At 46.8% G+C, this 22,251-nt stretch overlaps 1 protein-coding gene and 1 long non-coding RNA gene across 2 annotated transcripts in view; one reads left to right on the top strand and one right to left on the bottom strand.

Annotated features, from left to right (window-relative positions):
* PELI2 (pellino E3 ubiquitin protein ligase family member 2) overlaps positions 1–22,251 on the top strand; it is a 228,053-nt gene that overhangs the window by 75,740 nt on the left and 130,062 nt on the right. The window lies entirely within an intron of this gene.
* Positions 12,747–20,382, bottom strand: LOC106731776 (uncharacterized). The gene is made up of 2 exons (XR_012903255.1): positions 19,585–20,382; positions 12,747–13,087 (listed from the first exon to the last, which is right to left on the bottom strand). It is a non-coding gene; the product is annotated as an uncharacterized LOC106731776 (long non-coding RNA).

Genomic DNA, 22,251 nt, shown 5'->3' on the forward strand with positions numbered 1-22,251 from the left:
ACAGATCAAGAAGTCTTCTCACTGCCCCTCCTGGCAATCCTCAAGCAGCTGCTCTCTGCTCCTTTAGGAAGTAACCGGCTCCCTGGAGCCTACTGGAAAAACTCAGAAAACAACGAATAGTCTTGCAGCACCTTAGAGACTAACAAAGAATGTAGATGGTGTCATGAGCTTTCATGGGTACAACCCTCTTCTTCAGATGAATAAAAGTTATTAAAGGTCCTGTTTCTACATAAATAGGGGATGTGGGGGAGAGAAGGAAAAAGAAGGGAGAAAAAAAAAAGTCAGTTAGAGTGTCCATGCTACGTGAAGCTGATAGAGAAGGTACTAATTGTTCTTACGTACCCATTGTTCGGTTTTTTATGTCATTAGGATGTGGAAGGTAGCGGGCCATCCAGCCAACGTCCTACAGGACAGATCCTTCTGGACAGAGCTCACTGTGGTATGGAACCCCCTATATGCCGGGCAAAGCAGGACTGCCAGAGGGACTTGGAGAGCGGGAGGGGACACTTAGTCACTTGTACCCTGTGACAGGGCGCCTGCCCTGCACTGGCCCTTTAATACCAGGACTCCGGCCTGGAGCCAGGGCTAGCAGAAAGGAGACCAGCGGGAGCTAGTTAGGGCTAGAGAGGGCCCAGCTGGCAAAGACCCAGGACTGCACGAGAGGCTGGGAGAAGCCAGCTGAACCCATTAGGGCGAGTATGAACACAGCTGGCACGTATATATAGAGAAGCCCAGGTTGCTCAAGGGGAGAGAAGAGAGAGGCCAGTGAGGGGCTGGCTGTGGAGGAAGCAGGAGCTCCCAGGAGGGAGACCTGCTGGGGCTAGCCAGCTAGAGCTGGGAGAAGGCCAGCTAAGGCTACCCTGATGAGGAGCCGGAGGAAAGGCCCGGGCGTGGAGACAGGTTACAGCCTGGCTTAGGTAAGCGGGGCCACGGAGATAAGCCCAAGTGCCTATGATGAGCAACCCATACAGACTGTATTCTGCCCTGAGATGGGCTATATGAAGACAGTCAGGGGGCACTGAGGCGCACTGGGGTGTGAACCCCCTGACATACCCAAACAAAAATATTAGGTTTAGTTCCAGGTAGCTCAGAGGTTTGGGGCCAGTTCTTATTTCTTCTGCCGTTGCCAAATCTAGATCCTCGAATCAGAGATTTCAAGGCCAGAAGGCACCATTGGATCATCTCCTGTGGCCTCCTGTGTAACACAGGCCAATGACTATCCCCGTGTGGCACCTGCATGCAGACCATACTCTCTGGTTAAGCTAAACCATTAGGAATCTTGGCATGACGATGTCAAGCAATGGTGAATTCACCACATCCCCAGAAAAGTTGTTCCAATGGCTCGCTGGCCCTCACTGTACGAAAAACCACGAGCCTTATTTGTTGTCTGAATCTGTCTAAGGCTATGTCTACACTACAGAGTTTTTTTGGAAAAACGGCCATTTTTCCAAACAAAACCCTTCACTTACGTCCACACTGCAATCGTGTTCTTTTGAAAAAAAAATCGAAAGAACAGAGGGGGTTTTCCAACATTGGTAAACCTCTTTCTACGAGGAAGGAGCCTTTTTTTTTGAAAGAGCTGTTTCGGAAAAAGGCGTGTGTGGATGGGGAAGAGAGCGTTATTTTGAAAGAAGAGGAAAGAGGAAAAAGCACAGGTGCCCTGGTGGCCACTCCATCCATAGCAATCACAGTCTACATGCGAGAGAGTGTCCATTCAGTGTGGACGCTCTCTTTCAAAAAAGCAGGTCACTTTTTCAATGTGCTTTGGCAGCGTGGATGCTCTCTTTTGGAAGAAATTTTTTTGGAAGATCTCATCCAGAAAAGCTTCTTCCAAAAGAAGCCTGCAGTCTAGACATAGCCTAACACTACTCCGGCTTGTGCCTTTGTTTTGCATACTGCAAGTAGGGCTTTTTCAGGGCAGCCCAATGGTATTTGGCCAGCCAAACACTGCCTGAATGCGCAGCAGGCCTCATCAGCTTCTAGCAGCAGCGCTGAGCTAAGGACACAGGAGTTCTGGTTGCTAGGAAGGATGGTTAGGAATGCAGGGTGAGGGGTCAAAACACCAAGTCACCAGAACCAGAAGAAGTCTTGAGGTGATTAGGAAGGGCTTGGGTTAGCCTAACCCTTTTCAGGAGAGACTCAAGAGTCCAGGGGAAGCAGCTGGTACTTGAATTGAGAGAGAGTCAGGGTGCTGATAGCCCTCCTGATACCAAGTGATTCTGGGAATCTGTTTTCTTTTCTATTTTTTAAAATTAGTTTGTACTCATGGCTGCTGGGCAGTGCAAACCCATGACCACAACAGGCTGAGACACCAGATGGTAAATAAAAGGACTTTGTTACTGTTTAAACGTCGATGTTGTGATTTTGGGGCAGGGCCTGACTCAGGGTTTTGGAACACTTTGGTCTCACAATAAATGGATGCAGAGGACTTCTCTGAACATTAAGACCCTGAAATCCAAATATCGTCATTGGAAAGGGGGAAAAAATCTGCCTGTTGCTCCTCCAGGTTGACTATAAATGATATTGTCGTCACTTCTTTCTGCCTCGGTTTACACAGCAATTGAAATGGAGAGCACAGAATGTAAACTCAGGAGCATGTTGTGTGGCTTGTGGGCTTGAGAAAAGAATTAGATAAGTGTACAGTCGATAGGTCTATCAATGGCTATTAGCCAGGATGTCCAGGGATGCAAATCCATACGGTGTGTGTTCTTAACCTCTGACAGCCAGAGTCAGGAGCTGAATGGTGGAGGATGAATCACTTGAATAATGGCCATGCTATGTTCATTCCCTCTGAAAACATGTGGCCCTGGCTCCTGCCAGAAGACAGGATACTGGGTTAGATGGACATTTTGATGACTCACGGAGCATTCTCATGTTCTAAGTCAGGGCTACTCAACACGCGGCCCGCGGCCTGTTTGCTTGCAGCCCACGGTGTGGTTTGGGTTTGGGTTGACAGTGCGGTTTGGGCTGATATGTGTTTGAGTAGTTAAATACCTGGACTGTTGTGAAGCCAAAACAAAAAAGGAGTCAATATGATGGTCTTCTGTTGAGATGCATTTTAGTAGTTAAATTCCTGGTCAATTGCTCATTAAAAGTGCTGTCATATGGGTGGAAATCAGGCAACTATTGCATTTTATTAATATCAGCAGAATTGACTTAAGTGGGGCCTGCTTGTTGTGCAGTCTTGCCTTAATTTTTGTATTCATGCCCGTCAGTGTGAAAAAGCTATTTGCATATATCGTTGCATGTCTATGCAAGCACACTTAAGTTGCGGCCCTCGGAATGTGTTGTAAGTATCATTGTGGCCCTTGGGGCTTACACCATTGAGTAGCCCTGTCCTAAGTAATGAATTAACATATTTAAAGCTTTTGAAATTCATGGGAGACATTCACAAACGCAAAGTGTTATTCTCTTATCGCTAACCTAAGGCTTCCACAGCTCCCACCAGTTTGTTCTGTATCTATATGGGTAATGCCACCCAGGGCGTAGCAAGTGGGGATGGAGGTGGGGGGGCAGTTGTCCCCAGGCGCCATGCTGGGGGAGCCCCAATTTAGTTCCCCTTCACTTCCCATCATCCCTCGACTCGCCTGCTCTTCCTCCGCCCACTGCTGCCGGCTGGCGCCTCCTCCCCGCCTCTCCACCCCCAGCCCGACCCTCCTCCATCTCCGCCAGCGGGTTACTGCGTGTGGGGGCCTGGCTGCAAACTGGAGGGGGTGGGGGAAGATATTGTACAAGCTCCCCCCCCTCCTCCCAGGGTTGGACTCAGCTGTGTGCCAGGTTCGGGGCCCTGCTGCATGGTGACAGCGGGTGGAAGGGGGAATTTTGCCTTTGCTCCCAAGCACATAATACCCTTGCTACGCCTCTGACATCACTGAACCCGGGTCCCCTGGATCTTAGTGCATGACCCTCTACAGCTTGAGCTAACAGCCAGCTGGCTCTCAGCTAAGGCTGTAGCGCAATCTCTCTCTCTCCCTCCCTCCCTCCAAGAGGTGTAAGTGCCACTAGATGGGACAGTGCATCACACTCAGTAGATGTGGGTTGGGGTACATCTACCCTTCAACACTATTCCAAAATAACTTCGTCCACGTCTACACAGCAGGCAGTTATTTTGAAATAGTGTAGAAATACTGTCAAGCTGGAGGACTTCTTACTCCGACTCCTGTATCCCTCATTGTACCAGGAGTCAGGGAAGTCGGCAGAAGAGGGCTCTATTTCGAAATAAGTGCTGTGTAGACGCTCCCTATTTTGAAATAAGTTATTTCGAAATAAGCTACGCGATTGACGTAGCTCAATTTGCATAGCTTATTTCTAGTTCAACCCTGCAGTGTAAACGCACCCCTTGGTTACAGATGCCCCATCTATTTCCACACAACGCTATTTGTCTAGCACAAATAGCACAATGGCTATTTGTCTAGCTCTGCCTTGAGACTGTGATACAAGACTTGTAGTTCCATGTAAGTTACAGGGTGGCTGCTTTCTCCAGGAGTTTTCTGCCATAAACTCTTCCTCTCATCCTCCTTCCACCTTGTTCTTTCTCTTCCCCTGTAGCTCGCATCTCCTTCATGCACAAAGTGTTCTGCACCCCTTTGGGTATCAATTGATGCACAAATGGCACCAGTGTAGTGTTAGCCGAGTGCGTGCATCTGCGCTTATTTACATATCAGCTTGGGAGACATGGTTTCTGAATGCTGCTAAGTGGTTTTGCAAGCAAGACAAACATCACCTCTCCTGGGCTGTGTCTACACTACATGTTTTTTCGGATGAGGCAATGCAAATGAAGTGCTAATTAGCATTTTGTTGCGCTTCATTTGCATAATCTATTCGGATCCATTTTTGTGCAAAAGGATTTTGCGCAAAAACATGCAGTGTGGACGGGTCCATTTTGCGCAAAACCTCCTTTTTGTGCTAGATCCTTATGCCTCTCTGGAGACACATCTGCGCTGCACGATTTTGCACAAAGTCCTCTTGTGCAAAAACGGATCCGAACAGATTATGCAAATGAAGTGCGACAAAATGCTAATCAGCGCTTCATTTGCATTGCCTCTTCTGAAAAAACACGTAGTATAGACACAGCCCTGGACTCCAACCCAGAGCTCTATTTGAAGCATTTTTTTTCCTCCCAGGGAAAAAGCTGTTGAAGATGTCATTGAGTTCTGTGATGATGTGTGATCCCTGTGAAAAGTGGTGCTCAGTTGAGTCAGGGAAAAGAGAGAAATATGCCTCGTTGCATGTTTTGTTGCCATCCGTCTGGGATTTATGTCCCTGAGAAAATCATTTCATCAGTACTTTGCGGTGGCACCTAGCCAGCAAGATAGGAGGTTCTGTTATACTTCTCCTGGTGTGCACATGTGAAATAGGGCTTTCAGGGAGAGAGCCTTCTTGTGTCACACTGGAGTATTTTGTTTACATGGTAGGAGGAATCTCATTATCACTAACTAGAGAGGAACCCAGCACAGCCAGCGCGAAGACAAATGTAGCCGGGCGGTTGTCATTTGTCATATAAAGCCAGAGCGACCTTTGCTATCCATTAGGCCGCAGTGAAAAGCGTTGGGTTTTAACTTCCTTACAACGTGCATGACTTGTCTTTTTAGATCTCAAGTCCATGCATTGCCTGGATTAAGCGAATTGTGCATTTGGTAGCATTGAAACAATATTGTTATATAATTCAATCTCGGGGTGTTTTTCGAAACAGCAGGCGGAAGTCTGACATTGAAGACAGCTGCAAGATCAGCTGCTCTGTGCTAGATGGCTGAGGGCTTCAGATCTGAGCGCCTACCTCATTTTTTTTAGATTGTGTTTAATTAAATTGACGTTATCGGAGCCAGAATTTATAAACATACAGGGCCAAGTCCTTAGCACAGCTCTGTGGAGGTGAGCGGACCTACATTGGTCTGCACCACCTACGGATCCCAGCTTAGTAGCTGGGTCCTTGGCGTCATCAGACATCAGTCCTCTCTTCCCCACTTTGGATTGTTTGTTCAAAAGAATAGAGGAATGTAACAGCCAGAGGCCCATCCAGCCCAGCGTCCTGTCCTCTAACAGTGGCCAATGCCAAGTGCCTCAGAGGGAATGAACCGAACAGGCATCATCAAGTGTCCAGCTGATCATCATCAAGGCATTAGCATCATCCACTCACAGCTTCTGACAGAGGCTAGGGCAGGGGTGGCCAACCAGTTAGATACTAAGAGCCAAATTAGCTGTGGATAGAAGTGCAAAGAGCCACACACCCCTCCCCCAGAGCAAGGTACCCCCCAGCCCCCTCCCCTGCTCCAACCCAATGCACCCACCCCTCCCCCAGAGTCAGGCACCCCCAGCCCCCTTCCCTGCTCCAACCCAAAACACCCACCCCACCCCCAGAGCCAGGCACCCCCAGCCTCCTTCCCTGCTCCAACCCAATGCACCCACCCCTCCCCCAGAGTCAGGCACCCCCAGCCCCCTTCCCTGCTCCAACCCAAAACACCCACCCCACCCCCAGAGCCAGGCACCCCCAGCCCCCTTCCCTGCTCCAACCCAATGCACCCACCTCTCCCCCAGAGCCAGGCACCCCAGCCCCCTTCCCTGCTCCAACCCAATGCACCCACCTCTCCCCCAGAGCCAGGCACCCCAGCCCCCTTCCCTGCTCCAACCCAATGCACCCACCCCTCCCCCAGAGTCAGGCACCCCCAGCCCCCTCCCCTGCTCCAACCCAATGCACCCACCCCTCCCCCAGAGCCAGGCACCCTAGCCCCCTCCCCTGCTCCAACCCAATGCACCTACCCCTCCCCCAGAGTCAGGCACCCTCAGCACCCCTCCCCCGCTCCAAACCAATGCACCTACCCCTCTCCCAGAGCCAGGCACCCCCAGTTCCCCTGCTGTAACCCAATGACCTCCCCTTCCCACAGGGCAGTGGTATAGCGAGGGTGTTATGCACCCGGGACAAAGGCAAAATTTGTGCCCCTGCCCCGCCAATCATTTGCACCAGGGCCCCAGTGCAGCAGTCCCAGGAGCAGCAGCACTTGCATGGTCCCCATGCCCATGGCGACCTGCGGGGAAGAAGCGGAGCAGTTGGGCGCACGGAGGGGCTCTGCCCCTGCTCTGCAGGCTGCAGTCTGGTGGGGGCTCTGGATCCCGGAGGAACTAGTCCCGGGGGCAAGCAGTGTTTCGCGGGCTGTTCCCCGAGCTGGCCGGAGCTGGAGTCCCTGGCCCGGGTCTGCTGTTCTGTGAGCAGCACAGGGGCTGGTGGAGCTGCTCAGCCCCACTCCAAAGGAGGAAAGCTGGCCAGCCATGGAGTAGCTATTGGCACGTTGTACATGATCTGCTGGGACCTCTGCAAGGGGAGTGTGACTCTGCACCCCTTCTCCCTGGCCCTAGACCAGACCTTAGCCAGAATGCAGAAGGTTGCGTACTCACAACCGGGTGCTTGGCCTATTGCGTGTTGAGCACATTTGAAACTCTGGCCCTTTTTGTAGGTGAGAACTGAGCTCTGCTGAAAATCTGGGTCCGGTTGCAGGGGCCGACCAGAAGAGACTCTAACTCCATAGGCACAGGGGAACTCTGCCTGGGGAAGTGACTAGATTCAGTTGCAGGTCGAGAAAACAAAACTAACTCACAGGTGTCTGACCTCTGCAGGAAACTGTCAGCTCCCTTCAACACAGTCGGCTGTGCTGTTCTTGAAATCTTGTCCTCCTGTAGTTCTGTGACTTTCCCTTTCCTGTTTCTCCTCCCATCTCTCTAATTGCTCCTCCAGCGTGTCCTTTAGAAGATCTTCCTCCTCCACCCTCCAACTTTCTGTGGGAGTTCACAAAGAGCTCTGTCCTTGATTCTCTTTCCCTCCCCCCCTCCCCCCATGTTATATCTGGGTAGTAGCATCAGCAAACACAAGTTAAACTACCATCGCCACGAGGATAACTCACAGATCTCCCTCTGTCTCCTCCTGACCTGTCTCCTTCCATCCAAACTGAAATCTCAGCCTGTCGGACATCGCCTATCTAGCTGTCACTTCAAGCTAAACATGGCTAAAAGTAGGGCTCCGAGTCTCTCCCTCCAAGTTCTTCCATCACCTGAGAATCATCTTTGATTCAGATCACTTTAGATCCTCGCATCCGGGGGATCCCTAAATCATACCAATCTCTACTGCACAGCACCTCTAAGACTTGGCCTTTCCCATCCATCCCACTGCTAAAACTCCCATCCAAGTCCCCATCTTGATTACTGCCACATCACTTGGTCTAGCCTAGAAAACTTGCCTCGCCCGTCCCTGTACAGAATGCTGCTGCTGTGTTTATTTCCCTAGGCTGGCACTTGGACCATGTCACCCCACACGCAAACTGAAACTGAAATAACCATATATCACGTCATTCACACGGGTGGTTATTTCAGTGCAAGTCTGTGTTAACCTTTTAGTGTCGATTAAGAGTGTGTGATTTGGATTTAAAGGGGTAATAGTCAAATTTAAATCAAATCCAAATCAAACACTCCACTGTAAGTAGTTTCAACATACCACTCTTTATATACTGATGCAGCTCAGTCTTGAAGGCAGTTAGGTTTCTTTGTCCCTAAATGCACGACCTTGCACTATTAAATGTCATTGAATTTCTGTCTCCCCCATTTGAGGTCATTCAGATATTCTTGTATAATATTCCTGTTCTCCTCCATATTGGCAGCACCTCCCAACTGTGTGTTCTTCACAAATTTTAGTAGCGCATTCCCACTTTTTGTGTCCAGGTGAGTCATAAAAATGTTAAAAAAGATTAGTCCCAAAATCAATCGCTGAAGTACTCCACTAGTAACTTCTCCCCAGCCTGCAGTTACCTTTCAGTATGGCATGTTATAGTCTCCTCTTTAACCAGCCCCTTATTCACCTTTGAGTTCTCAAATTAATCTCCATCTTCTCCAATTTAACAAATTTCCCATGTGAAACTATATCAAATGCCTTACTGAAATCCAGCTAGATTAGATTTACTGCATTTTCTCTGTCTAAAAAAACTAGTTATCTTCTCAAAGAAAGACAGTAGGTTAGTCTGACACACTCTCTTTTATACAATCATGTTTTATTACCATTCACTCCTATGTCCTTAACTACTTTCTCTTTCAAAATTTGTTCCAAGACCTTGCATGCTGCTGAAGTCAAACTAACAAGCCAGTAGTTTCCTGCATCATTTTTTCCCCTTTCTTACCAGTCATATGGTACAACCCCTGCATTAACAGGTTCATTACATTCTTTGCTATTTTTCCATGTGTCAGTTCCTTTAATATTCTCGGATGAAGATTATCTGCTCCCCAACACACTTAGTTTCATGAGACTGCTTTTCATTTGACTTCTACTTCGGATGTGGTAAATTCCGCCTCATTCCCATTAGCCACCCTGCCACTACCTCTCAGTTCTTCAATAACCTTATTAAAAACTGAGACAACATATTTGATTAGGTGTTGGGTCATGCCTAGATTATCTCTAATCTCCGCCCCATCCTTAGTGGTTAGCGGTCCCACTTTTTGCCTTGTTTTCTTTTTATTTAATGGCTAGAGCAACTTTTACTACAGGTTGATCCTCTTTAATCTGGCATTTTATAGTCCAGCAAAATCCGTGGTCCAGCATGATTTTAGTTAGCCAGATGTCCATTTATCATGGGTGTGGCCAAGTTTTGCACGGTCTCATACAGTTTTTTACAGCCACCAGTCTTGGCGCTCAGTGTTCTTTGCTGTTATTTAGCTCTAATTTATCCCTAAATGTCTTCTAAGAGCCCAGTAAGCAGTGGATGTGTTGGAAATGCTGCTAAACACTATTAGCCTCCCATGGTCCAGCAATTTCAGCATCAGAGGGTGCCAGACTAGAGAGGTTCAACCTGTATTGGTTTAAATTCCCTTTGCAAGGTCCAATTTGGCTTGGCTTTTGGCAGTTTTCACGTTACCCCTACACTTTCTGACCTCCAAGAAGCTCCTTTCCTTGCTGATCCATCCCCTCTTCCATTTCTTGTAGGCTTTCTTCTTTCTCTTAATCACCTGTTTGAGATGCATGCTCATCCATTTGTCTGCAATCCTTCCCTATGAGTTTATTCCCCTTGCTTGGAGTGTAGGCTTCAGATCATTTCTGCAACTTTGATTTAAAATAATTCTAAACCTCCTCCACATCCAACAGCTGGTTAAAGACTTACTGATACCTCAGTGGAAATCAATGTATTAACAAACATCTGTTCCTGTTCTGTTTGTGCAATTGCCACATGTATCTACATAATAAAAATTGGGATTGCTAGTTCATAAGAAATCTTATTTGTACAGGTCTGTTCCTGAGGCATAGTCTACACTAGGAATTCCTGTTGGTACAACTACCTCACTCCAGGGTATGGAAAATCCACACCCAGCCTAATTCCCAGTGTAGATGGGTCTGTGTAAATGGAAGGGCTGCTTCTGTCAATGTAGCTACCACCTCTTGGAGAGGTGGAATCGCTACCCTGAGGGAAGAAGCTCTCGCATCGACAGAGGTGCTGCCGCACTGTAAGTGTACACGAGCCCTGAGAGTTCATGTACTCTTGTGGGTTGCTATTAGACAAGGGCCGAGTTTCCAAAATTCAGTCCACACCCCTAACTCTCCTGTGTGTTGCAATGTAGTGGGCTGCCTGCTTTCGATATGGCATTTTGGTGCAGCTCCTTATAAAGAGAGGAGCCTTTTGCACAATTTAGCTCCTGGTTTTGGAATTTGAAAGCCTTCTTGACATCTAGGAAAAGCCAAACGCGCCTTTTAAATGCGCCTCCTTATCTCTGGGGCACCCCTCGTGCCCAGACACAGCGTTGCAGGAGACTTTGCCGCTCACACTCCCTCTGGCGGCTGCTTCGCCAGCCTTGAAGATAAACCCCAGCCAATCCATTCCAGGGGCTGCCATAGGTCTTCTGTGGCTCACCCCCGGGGCCGGGTCACACATGGTCCATTCTCCTGGGATTGAGATCTCTACCCAACAGTCCTTTGTCGCTCCTGGGCTGACTTCAACCAATAAGCCCTTTACCCTTCCTCAGCTTGACTCCAGCTCTTTTCCCTTTATCAAGGGGCAAGTCAGTCAGGGTTTTCCCTGCTGCAAGTCTAAGAACTCTCTTCCCCAACTTACCACCCCTCATCACCTCCTACCTCATTAAACACGAGAAGCCAGAATTTTACATTGGATTCCAGAGGAAGTCTTACTGGTGCCTTGCACAATGGTACTTATATGTCTCTGTCTCTGCAGGAAGAACCTCGCCTTGTGTGTCCTAGGACTGTGTCACAACCCCTAACTCAGCACTCCAGTCCCCTCATTTTAGGATCACCACTGGAGTTACTACTCTGGGGGCTCTACCCTAGCCACACCTCGTGCTTCACTGTCAAACCTTCCCCCAGGCCTTTTCCCAGGAGGAAAGAACTCCCCCTGTTTCCTTCTTAACTGAGCTTGCGCGTGCTCTCTTAGAAACATATACCCTCCAGCCCTGCCTCCTCTGGCCAGGAAGCAATCAATTAATCCGCTGTGAGGTGCGGAGTGCCCCTAATTGGATTTTCTCTCTTGTCTTGCTCCGTTCTTGGGGTTAAGCCCCATCGCACACCCGGGTCTGGAGTTTTGCTCAGGTCTGTATCTAATCGCTTGAGAAATCGTTCTGTTGTCACAAACAGTGTTAGAAGCTGGAATGGAGGAACAAAATGTTAACAAATGTTGACTGTTGAGAAACCCGGTGGCAGATTATTGCAGATGGGAAGAGCAGGGAGGGAAGAGGGGCACAGAAATACATAAAGCAGCACACATGCACTACATGCAAAAATATCTCACTGCAGAATCTTTTTCTTCTAAACTTTCCCCAGTGAATCATCAACAGCTTTTTACATAGTTGTGCAAGGCAGGAATACAGTCTCCAAGAACAGGCAATTCTCTTTCGAACATCAACCATAGGATTTCAATGCAACGTGGAAGCAAATTTCACAGTGCAGGGATGGGAGGAAGCACAGTGAGTTATTCTCCACCCAGCCCAAGTCAAATGAAGTGTAGGAAGAGATTTTCAAAGGCACAAAGAACTTTCAGTGACACTTGAGTACTCCAGTACCCCAGGTCTTTAAAGAACTTTTCCATACTACACACTTGCAACAAACAATGGTCACACAGCTAACAGCCGAATGTAGCACTTCAGTCCTTAGCAGTGTTGCGCCTAGGCCACGTCTACACTCATAGGGAATGTTGAATCAAGATATGCAATTCTAGCTATGTTAATTACATAGCTGAAGTCAATCTACCTTGTTTCGTATTTCCCCACCATCCCCACAACAGGAGGCTGACAGGAGCAAACCCTCCCATTGGCTTCCCTAACTCTCACAGAAGCAGGAGTACCAGCAGTCAGCGGGGGTGCCCTCTGCATTTGATTTAGTGAGTCTTAACTAGACTTGCTAAATTGAACTCCGGAAGATTGATCGCAGCAGCATCAATCTTCTGTCTAGTGAAGACATGGCCTCAGATGCAAACTTCAGATCTAGTTCGAGCTTGGGGTTTGCAGAGAGGGGAGAGATTATCATAGAAAATTCATGCCTAATTTGTCTCCAGCATCTGAGTTTGCAGAAAATCATTAAGATCAACTGAGCCACTAACTTTTTCACCATCTGGGGTTGAAATTTCTCAGAAACACCTCTGAAGAGCATGGTGCTGCAAGTTTGAAGCCAAATAAATGCAAGCCACCATCCCAAACTAGGGCTGATCCTTGCCTCCACATGCTACGGCTAACATGCCCTATTTTCTCATTTGCTTCCAAACAGGGCCCGAGACACGTTGATAAACAGATTGGTTTAATGTCACTCTAGCTTACAGCATAGGCTTTGGTGCCCTGCTCAGAGAGGCGGTTTGAAACCTTTTACAGGCCTAGTAATCAGTGAATTCCATTAGATAATCTCTTCTACGGTGTCAGAGAATTTAATGGAATAGATTTTCCTCCTTCGGTACCGGAAGCCACTCCTCTGCCACACAATGAGATAGGGCATCTGTTATGTTCTTCGAGACCTCTCTGCACTAATACGATGTGGCAGTCCAGTCCAGCAGATGGGCCGCTGGTTTGAAACTTCGAAGACCTGGGTTATTCCATCCTTGGTTCTGGGCCTGACTGAGCACAGGACCTGAGGGAAGAGAATCAAAGGTGGCCGTATGATTTGTCTACATCTGGCAATACTGGAACATGCTGGAGGGGCTGCGTTCCTCCTCCAGCACAATCCAGAACAGTCTGAAGGTGCATTCCAGTGGCTGCAGCAAGATTTCAGACATTCTCCCATGCCAAGATCCCCTTCCACCTGGATATTCACCCATTCCAGAGTGTAGGAACATCATAGAGCAGGCAGAATGGGTGCTCTGCTTGGTTATGCCCTAGGATCTATTGTTGTTTGTGTCCCTCTGGAATTTCTCTGCATAAGTAGAGCACATTTCCGTAAAAGAGACAATGCCTACCTGTGATTATAAACTGAAATCTTACTCTTGCTGGGAAGTGGTGTTTTAGGGGAGAACACTAGCATTATGTCCTGTGATATAGGAATGTATCTGCAGAGGCTCTGTTTATTAGGAGACTCTCTTGTGGGGAGGGCGGGGGAGTGGGGGAGGTGTGCATTTTTTTAAATGGAAAGTTTTTACACGCTTGAATTTGGAAGTTTTCCCAGTTTTGGGAAATAAAAATTCTAAATCTGTCCATTGAGCATTCCCAGAGGAATCTCAAGAACGTGGACGCGTTCTCCCTAGAGTCAGCGTCAGAGTCTTTCTTATTGGCACATTTAAAAAACTCCCCAAATGATTGCAGTTCCATACCCACTCACGCGTTTGAAACAAAGGAAAAGCCTGATCCTGAAATCAAGAAGATTTTTTTTTTTTTCAGCAGAGCATGGAATTCAGGATTTGACCCCATAAGTGGAAGAACAAATGGCAGGAAATATCAAACCTATAGTCTTCATAGCTGGTGGAGCACAAAATGAATGGCAGCAGCGCTGCCTGGGTTCCATGTACCATAGTTTGTGCTAAAGCCCGTGCAGTGACATGTCTTCCTTTTATAGCGGCTTTGTAGTGCAGCCCAGTTGTCGGAACATGGAACCTGTTTGCTAGCTCTAATGTGACTGAAGCAAGCAAAGGGATTTCCAATAGAATCAGAGACAAGGACATGTCTGGCCCAATTTCCTCTATATTAAAACATATGCAGTAAGTTAGCCCAAGAGGGGTCATGCTATCCACTTTACCCTTTAATGTCTCGGGGATGTGATTAACTGACATTTTACTTAGCAGAAGGCTATGAAAAATATTTTCTCTTTTGTCCATTAATTTCATAAAATCCAATAGTGTGGCAGGGTGGTGGTGATGGTTCTGAGACCTGAAAAAGAAAGTGGCATTTTAATTTCTCCTCCATAGAACAATACAGTATGAAACACTCTTTTGTGCAATATATTTCGTACCAAACTGCAGCCTTGTAAACATAAAGGCTGTGTCTACACAGCAGCGTTATTTCAGAATAACGGACATTATTCCGAAATAACATAGTCCGCGTCTACACAGCAAGCAGTTATTTCAACATGTCAAAATAACGTCGAACTGGAGGACTTCTTACTCCGACTCCTGTAACGAGGAGTAAGAGAAGTCGGAGGAAGAGTGCTCTCTCGGACTTTCTGCTGTGCAGACAGCACCAGAAGCCAAAATAAGCTATTTCGACTTAAGCTACGCAATTGACATAGCTCAAGTTGCATAGCTTATTTCAGGTTTAGCCCTGCTGTGTCGACATGCCCACCGGCGTTAAAGAGAGTTAAAAGTCTCAGAGGAGTAGCCGTGTCAGTCTGTAACTTGAGCTTTTGTGGGCAAAAGCTTTTACCCACGGAAGCTGATGATGCTATCGATCTATTTTTTGTTAGCCTATAAGGTGCCACGCGACCACTCATTGTTTTTAAAGAGAGTGGAGTAGCAGTAGCAGAGAGCGGACGTGTGTGCAGGAAGAAAGACTGGTGCGGAGTTAGTCTACAGAAACAAAGCCGCTCCACACTGGACAGGGAAAGATGGAAAGAAATAGTGAGGGAGGCATCGGATGGTATGGTTGTTGATGATGTTGATAATGAAATCTGGGAGAAGATGGGAAGCCAGTGAGGCAAAGGGAGGGAGGAAGGCTTTGCTGGAAGTCGGTGCTGCAGAGGACAGAGCCTGTGGGCCCACAGGAAGGGGCAGAGGAAACGGGGACGAGATGAGCATGGTGCGGGTGGGGCGTACAATCGGAGAGGATTCCTACAGGGTTCGGAATGCTCAGGTCAGCCTTGGTTTGGGACAAGAGAGGGCGTAGTGCAAATGGCCCTTTGCCCATAAAGTGACTTCTCTGGGCTTCCTCTTGCTCTCGCGGCGTGTGCTGGTGGCCGCTGCGGGAGGGAGGGAGGGAAGCGCTGAGCCATGTTCTCATGTGATTTACCTGGCCACGTGATTTACGGGGCTAGAACAGCTTTTGGGAGCAGTTTCCGAACACTGCTCCAGAGTGTATGTGGATGGGATGTGTTTGCCCCGCCAGAGACACCATGTATGCAGAGCGAGTGCTGCTCCTCCAGCCGTTTCCCATCGTGTATGGTGGAGGGGAGGCCTTTGAAAGGGCGAAAAGGGGGGAGGCGATTGCCCTGAGCTGGAAACCGCTGGACAGACTCCTGAAGCCACATTGGCATCTCCCCTCCAGGAGATCTCCATCCACCCTGACCCTACGGGGAGGGCCAGGCACCCTTAGGGCAAGCTGCACCGAATGAGGCTGATTTAACTGTTCTGCCAGGAGATTTCCTTCAAACCTGCAGGGCAGATGGCCCTAGAGTAAGAAGTTATTGCTGGCCTTTCTCTCTCTCCGCTGGCACTGGTAAGAAACGATTTTGGGGAGGAGCTGGGGTAACTTTCCTTTAGATCCCCCATCAGAAGAGACTTAAGAAAGCCTGGCAACAGGGGAGCCAACAGCCATGCCAGGCCGCCGGGCAAAGTGTGGGGAGGGGCGGGCTTCACAGTCCGGCAAGGGGTGGGGCCTCAGCAGAAGGGGTGTGGCCATAGGCAGCCAGCCCTCAGCACCACCCAGACCACAGTGCCTGAAGCACGCCGTTGCATCCCCGCCTCTCCAGGCAGCCCTAAGAGCCGCCCAGAGCACACTGGTGGTGAATTAAGGGGCTCCGGGCCCCTTTGAAACACCAGGTCCTGGGGCAGTTGGCCTAGGGGCCCGCCTGGAAGGGGTAGAGCCCCCCTTGAAAGAAATAAGAAACTGGAGCCTGTGTCTGTGCCTGTAACTGGATGTGGGGTGCACCTCCCACCATCTGGGAGAAAAACCAAAGGGGAGCCTTTCACACAGGGCTCCCAAAAGGCTAGAAAGATTCAAAATTAATTCTGAACTAAAAAGCCAAGGCCCATTGGCCTTTTTGCCACTGCTGCACACAGTACTAATCCAAAGTCTGTGGAAGGCGGCGGTAAAACTCCTACTGGGCTCCAGAGGAGCCAGGTGGGGCCCCAACGCCTGTGTCTGATTGAATAGCACACAAGAGAGAGACACGCTGATTTACGGCCCTGGGGCTGCCTCTGCAAACAGAATCTCTTGAGACTTCCTTTGGAACAACAACTTGAATTCCACAGAAAAAAAAGGAAGGACAACTCCCAGCTAGCCCAATATGAAGACCCCCATCTCCAGAGGATTAGGAAAGCTGGTGACCAATGTTTCCTCTAATCTTTTTCCATCCATGTGCAGAATAAATTTTGTTATATGTGCTAAGGCGTGTGCAAATGTGCACCACCAGGAGAAGCAAACAAACAAAAAGAGCTGTAGGCACTTTATTAATCAACTGGGTGGCACTGGAATCTCTCCTAAGCAGCTGCACAAGCACACAGCTCACAGGGCACAATGCCGGTGACCTCTGTGGGAAAACTGGATACTTGTTGCAATCTTAGCAATGGCTGTTTTCCAGGGCTCAGTGCTGAAATATCACCTCAGAACAATTGAGGGACGACGACTCAGTCTATCCTCTAATAGCAAATTAAACACAACTTTGTGGGTTTGGTGGTTTGCTGCCAAGCGCCAGTTCTGTGCTCTGTATTAATAGTTCATGACAGGATTACTCTCAAGTTTTTGGCAGGCAGGAGTTCTTTGGCCTTAATGCTGCTTGTGGCAAATTAAAAACACAGCCACTGAATGGCCCATATTTACTGATCGAATTTGCATAAGTGATTGCTCCAGCGTATCGCTAAAATCCTAGATTTTCTGAGATGAATAGACTAGACTGATGCTGCATAAAATATGGTAATGTAGAACTACTGGGCAGGATGTAGTAAACCCTTTAAACAGTTTAACCATGGAAGATGAGTAGTCAACCTGACAGGTTTTCACATGAGATTATGTTCTCCCATGAATATGAATTCCCTGGTGAAGCTGCTGGGTACTGGTTTTCATAATGGAACCTTTGCTTTGAGGAGATTTGTTTAAGCTGTCAGGTAGTTAATGGATGGTTCCTTAACATTTGTTTTTACCTGTACTGAGCCCAGCATTTAAATGCATGAGTGAAAAGGCTGAAAATAGCAAAGCAAGAGAAAAAGGATTTGAAGTTCTAAATTTACGAAAGAAATCCCCCATGCTTACTAGCAGGGACTGTGGGTCTGACAGATAACCCAAAAAGAATCTGTAGAAGAGACGTAACAAGAAAATTCACCCTCATGTTTCTTGCAGAAAAATCTTTTTCTTTCTTTCTTTCTTTCTTTCTTTCTTTCTTTCTTTCTTTCTTTCTTTCTTTCTTTCTTTCTTTCTTTCTTTCTTTCTTTCTTTCTTTCTTTCTTTCTTTCTTTCTTTCTTTCTTTCTTTCTTTCTTTCTTTCTTTCTTTCTTTCTTTCTTTTCTTTTCTTTTCTTTTCTTTTCTTTTCTTTGAAGTTAGTTGTTGCTCACAAAAGCTTATACTCGAATACGCTAATGAATTTGTTAATCTTTAAAGTGTCACCAGACCCCTTGTTGTTTTAACTCAGCTAATGTTAGTCAAGTTATGGCTTTTCCCACCGCTAATAGCACTGGGGAATAGGTCAGGGAGGGGTCTGACAGCAGGGAAAGGTTGAATCTAGTCATCTTCCTCTTTACTGCTCTCATGGTTGACTGCCGCTGATGCTAAAGATGACTGACTAGCCCAAATGTGTCTCAGGGAAGGAGAGAGGGGAGAGAGAAAATAAGTTCTCATTTTACTACCCTAGTCCTAACCATGCTTGTGCCTGGAAGTTGGTTTATCTGATTTTAAACTGTCCATTTTATTTCCATTCCTATGCTGAAATAGACCATTCACAGTGAATCTCATATTTAATTCCTCCATGTTAAAGACTTCTGTATTTACATCAGTTATAGGAAATGCCTCAATTAGCATAAAGCCCAAGATTTTCAGAAGTGTCTAGTGAGTTTTGCATACCTTAAGTTGCATTTTCTGTTGATTTTTGCCCTCCTGGAGGTACTTTAGGGGCCTTGTTCTCACAAAGTGCCGAGAATCCACCTTCCAAAAACCAAACCCCTGCAGCCAGGCAACCAGAATCATTAAACGCTTTTGAAAATTTTGACCAATGCTAACAATAAGTAGCAGAATCCAACTGCACACCTCAGTGGATCTAATGAAGGTCTCCAAATTACAAAGCTACAATAATATTTTTGAATAGCCACAATCTCACTGTTTGACATCTTCACATAAATGAAAAAACAGCATTGAAAAGTCTGAAATGACTTGAATACTGGCAGCTCAAACTGAGTTCCTGGACATTCACCGTTTCTGAAAACGGAGGGTCTTTGGAGTGGAATACTCATAAGCTCTCAGTGATGGTCTAGTTCGGCTCTTACTAAGTCAAAACTTCCACCGACTTCAATGGGAGGAGGGAGAGGCCACCGCTGAATGCTTTTGAAGATCCCACCCTTGATTTTTAAAATAAACAAGTGGAAGGGAAAAGGAGTAGGTAGGAAAAGGAGGACACCGTGAAAGGCATTTGTGAAAACATAACACTGGCCCATCTTGACTATGAAGCTTGTGTGGGGCTTGCTGTGTTCACTTCAGAATTCTCTCAGGATAGAGATGATCTGATTAGCTACATTTACAGCAGCCAGTGCTTTGGGGGCAACAAAGATATAATTGTCACGTCCCCAAATCATCTAAAAAAGTGTGAACGATGCGGACTTGTCATTTGGAGTCCAGTACAACTGTCGCATTGTGCTTCCCACCAACTTGCTGACAATGTTCCTTCTAACAGTAGCACATTTGAAACCAGGAGGGGAAAAGAAAAAGCTTTGTCTGAGTGGCCTTGACAGTGCCAGTCATGTCCTGTGGGCAAAAAGGAGGGGACAGGGAGAAAAATGTGGCTGAGTTGAAAACCCTTAAGCACCAAGTTCCTATTGATCCATTCATCAGCCTGAGCAGCAGGAGAAATGGGGACAGTGGGCTGACAGCTGCTACAAAGAGTGGACATTAATTTTGGCAGGGGGAAGGGTTTATCTGAAGTCTTCTGCTGCAAACTGTGCAGAGAAACCTGGAGTTAAAATATGAATAACTAACTAAAAACAAAAACCCACTTCAGCCTGCTTTAAATGTATTATGCAGAGTGAAACAAAGACATAAGAACCTGTTTCCAGTTTCCTTACCTTACCAGAAGCAGTGTGGATACTCCAGGAAGAATGTTATGGGTATACATTTCTGGTGCAGAGATGCAAGACAAACACAAATATTTAAAAACAGGTCTTCTTAGTTGATGACTTTTGCATAATTGGAGACTGTTTCTGTACGGTGAAAATACTCCTGGCTGATGACTTGATTTTGTTTGTTACAGTCTCCATATGCTGACCCCTCCTCCCAATTATTGATTGGATGCATATTTCAAATCTGAAGATTTATAAGCAGCAATTGCTTGGCACAAGTCCCAAGTGGTGGTGCAGGTCATCAAGGTTGTGGCTGGCTGCAGATGGAATAAGAAAGCAGTTGAACTGCAGCACATTGCAAATTAGCAGCAAGTTTGGCTGGTTTGAACGAGGAAGCTTGCAAAGGGTTCGTCCCCATCTGTTCCAAAAATAATGGTAACCAGACGTAAAGTAACTCACTTCTCACACAAAACCTTCACATCCTGTACTTCCTAGTGAAGGTTTCAGCACATCCTTATCACTATATTATGTGCCTGGGAATAAGAGTGTTTAAAAGAATACATGGAAAAAAACCCCAGTGATTCTTTTGTATTTTTCTCCTGGTAACAATTGTAAGCAGGGTATCTGAGAGACTCTGACTCGGGAACATTTTTTGTATGTAACACACAATTAACTGAAAATAACTTTAGCCTGTAGTAAAATTTGCAGGTGAATGTACGTTCGGCTAGATGCACAGGCTTCCTTTCATCTGTGCTACTTTTGAGCCGTCTTCGCTTTTAATCATTACTTAGGACCCTCGCCTGCACCAATGAAGTCTCTGGGAGTTTTGTGTCTGACTCTAATTGGTACTGGCTTAGATCCTTATGGTCCAAATGTGGATATATAAGGTTGTTTAGCTTTCATGGAAAATTACCGGAAGCTCTGGTTTGACATCAGGATCTGAGCTGGGGCTGTTCTTAATGCTAAAAAGCAGCTGGCTATTTTCATTAACAAGTGATTTTTTTCCCTTCCTTTCCATAAACGCAGAGAGGGGCTTTCTATTTTTCAGTTGGATGTGTGCTGTATATGATCATTAAACCTCTTTGCCATGAACCCCTGATATTTTTTTTACTCACAGAAGGCTTTTCTTCCATCTCTTCTCTCCTCATGGTAGTAATAGAGATGTGCATATTCTCCTTTATAAAAGTTTGACTCATAATAATCTCACAGCTTCTACTATTTTTATATAGAATGATGTTCCCTCTAACCTTTTCCATCCATATGTGGATTTTTTTCCATCCCTGTGTGGAATAAATTTTTGGATGTGCATCCAGGCACGTGTGAATGTGCACAAGCAATAGAAACACAAAACCTGGCTTTGGGTGCTTTGCTAATCAACTGGGCAACATTGGAACCTCTCCTGAGTGGCAAGCGCACGGCTTAGAGGGAACACTGTATAGAACCCTCAGTAAGTTAATGTAATTAGTAATTCTCAGCAATGAATTTTATGCAGCTTTTTTTCTATCCAAAAGATAAGGGTTTCCCTATCCTTGCAGTAGAACTCCGATGCTTTGCTAATTAAGGCTCTGATCCAATGAGGTACTAAGAATCTGCACCTCTTAATTTTTTCCGTGGAAGCAGAGAGTTAGCTATATGTCAGAGTCAACCAGGATTGGGGTCTTAAGTCATTTTCTTATTGCTAAGAAATAGAGTTTTGGCCATATATCTGCTAGACAGAGAAATAACGAAACCTCAGCAGGAGTCAAAACTGACATAGGTGTTCCTTTCTTTTTACACGACTAATGATTTAATAATTGACAAAACAGTCTATGCATAGTGAAATTGACCATATATAATTCTAAAAGTTACTGGCTCAGAAGGAAAATGAGGTGAGTGACAAGACAACATGGTCACTGTTATGGGACTTGCAGACAGCCATTCACCTGGTGGAGGATGGTAGTGTTTTGTCTGTAGCCATCTGACATCTTATCTTACACTTGGTCACTGCCCCGAAGAGCTGACAGTCGTTTTCTATTCTGTGTTTGCACAGTGCCCAGCACAAGCAGGACTGAGGCTCCTAGGTGTGATAGTAATACAAATAACTAATACTCATATAAATTGGCACAAGACCTGACTGTAAAGCATCCATAGCAGGTCAAATACTTGAATATTTCACCATCAGTAAGACCCAGCTGCTGCTTTCTCCTTTCTCCCCTAATGCGTAGGTGAGGACAGAATGATCAGCCGCTAGCTTTTATAGCTCACGAATGCAAACTCCTAAGTATATTTCTATTCATCCTTCAAGGAAGTTACTGGTTGAAGCAAATAACATGGTGGCTGCTCTTATATATGTGTGCTGTGACTACTGTACCACACAATACAGTCACACATAAACTGTGGGGCTGACAGACCTGCCGGGCCCGATGGAGGTGGGGAGAACTCCTCGCTCCAGGAAGGGGGGGAGGGCTTGGCAGTAGGGGTGGGATTATGGACAACCAGCCCTCAGTGCCACCCAGAGCGTGCTGTGCCATGGCCCCAGCTCGCTTTGAGAGCCACCTGGACCATGCCACTCAGTGTCCCGGAGGGACTTAAAGGGCCTGCAGTTCTAGGGTAGCTGCTTCTGTGGCTGGGAGCCCTAGGCCCTTTGGAATGGCTGGGCTGTGGGGCAAATGCTCCCTTTGCCCCCTGATCTGT

The sequence above is a fragment of the Pelodiscus sinensis genome, chromosome 4 (genome assembly GCF_049634645.1).
Source record: "Pelodiscus sinensis isolate JC-2024 chromosome 4, ASM4963464v1, whole genome shotgun sequence".
Classification (NCBI taxonomy): domain Eukaryota; kingdom Metazoa; phylum Chordata; order Testudines; family Trionychidae; genus Pelodiscus; species Pelodiscus sinensis.